Here is a 2161-nt window from a genome sequence, read left to right as displayed (position 1 = left end):
GCTGTTGTGCTCATCATCACACAAGCTGTGCTGTGAAGGTGGAGAGATGTGGCGGGGGGGGATTTGCGACAATAAAAATAGAAAAAAAAAAAGAAAAGAAAAAAAATTGAAAGCGTGGCGGCTATGATTTAGCAGTGGCGGGCCGCCACTGCTAAATGAATGTAGAGGAAACACTGCAGTGTGACTGATTCAGGATGCAGTGACTGATACCTTGATCACCATTATCTGCAGCTTTTTTTTTTTTTCTTTACTATGAAAAAGGTCTAAATGTTTTGAGCCCTTTTCATTCTGCTTTCTCTCTCTACTTATCCCTGTCTGCTGGTTAGAAATAATAGATAATAATAATAATAATAATGTCAGAAAATCACTTTCCTTAAACTGAAACACACAGGATAGGTATCACATGCAATTATATCATCCTCTAATGATATGTTACAGCAAACCCAAGCTGTCTTGTTTGCACATGTGTATGAAATAAATCTTTTTGAAGACTGAAAACAACGTTTAAACGTGTAATATGTGACGCTAACGTCGGAGACGTTTGGTCTAACCTCCATTCTAGAAAAGCCTCGTCTGGACACATATTGTATGATATTGTATTTTTTTGAAGCTGACAGCCGCTGTGTGGAAGCTACAACACGGCTGGTCGAGCTAAAAGTTAACGCTAAATGACTAACCTCCACTCTAGAAAAGCCTCCACACTTGTATTTTGTGAAGCACCATGTAACTTTTGTTTGAAAGGCGACAGATTCACACACACATACACATAGTGAGCGTGTCTTTATAGTCAATTAGTCTAGCTTGGGGTTGCTGTGATGTTTCTTTTTTTCCACATTTACCGGCGCAGGCTAATGTTTCCCATAGACCTCAATTCATTATGCTAAGCTAGCGCACTGTGCTAACTCTAGATACGACTTACTTATCAACTTAATTTAAACATTTGTAAATCATTTAACACCACACATTGTGAGCGACTGTTTACTTACCCTTGTTTTTCTCCTTTTTAGCCGAAACAGTGCAAGCATGAGTGCAAGTCTGCAAGAGAGAGTTGAAGTGCATCCAGAGTGAATCCGTCATATTTTTGAATGTCGACTCCGACAAACTGATTGGCAGCTCTGGTGAGGGTGGCCAAGCAGGGTGGCCAATCATATTCCAGGGGTACCCAGCCACCCCGGTGGCCACGCCCCTGGAGTTGATGCCACTCCCAAGATAAGTGGGTGTAATTACAGATTTTGGACTGTGAATGCAATATTAGTACATTGTGGTCGGACATTGGAGTCATTCAAGGCCATATTTGACCTTCTTTGCTGGTTTCCTTGTGTTTGCATTATAATTTCTAGAAAAATATGGAGATAGAGAAAATATCCAAGCTTGATAACTTGCAAAACACTTATCTTTTGCACAGTATGTAATAAACAAACAAATGCACAGTATGCAGTGTCTGCCGCTATGGGTCTCTCAATCAAAACAATAACAGAACATGGTGTTTGCCGACTTCATGGTGTGGGATCATGGGAGTTGTTTCACTACCACTGCTGTCATCGCAGTCAGCTTCTTTATTTCAGTGTCAATCGTTCAGGAGGTTTTGGCGCTACTGGAATGATCCACAGAGGTATCCTCCTCTCCAAAAAGCCAGTGGTTTTTTAGTTTGTCGAAGTGTCATGAAAAGAAAATACAGTACAAGTACCTTCATTACATTTCACCATCTTTGAAAGAAAGCAACTTCACGCAACAAAATATAGGTTAGCAAATATATTTTAATATATAATATTTATATTCATTTTAGCACAATGACAAAATGGCATAATTTCAGTTCAGTCTCATTTAAATCATGACAAAAAGCCACATCTTTATATTTGTTTTAATAATACCTCATATCATATTTTGTTGCAGTCGTTGCAAAATAAATCCTGAAGTACTTCTTGCCCCATGAGAGGGAAACCTTAGCAAAAGTTTCTAACAGCATTGAGCCCATGGCATCCAACAGGGTTATGTTGTGAAGTGTATGTGAAAATGTAGTGATGGATGGGATGACACTCCTCATTGCATTGTTAAGCACAGTGTCACAGCCTCAAAAATCAAGTCAGTCTCTTTGTCACTGGGACAGAACCGGATCACCTCACTGTCTTGACACCAAACTCAACTGTATCCAACGGGCGTC

This window comes from Seriola lalandi, unplaced genomic scaffold, assembly GCF_002814215.2.
Source record: "Seriola lalandi dorsalis isolate HSWRI2012SDOR001 ecotype SW California unplaced genomic scaffold, Sedor1 jcf7180002054549, whole genome shotgun sequence".
Classification (NCBI taxonomy): domain Eukaryota; kingdom Metazoa; phylum Chordata; class Actinopteri; order Carangiformes; family Carangidae; genus Seriola; species Seriola lalandi.
Note: the sequence above shows the minus strand (reverse complement) of the source record.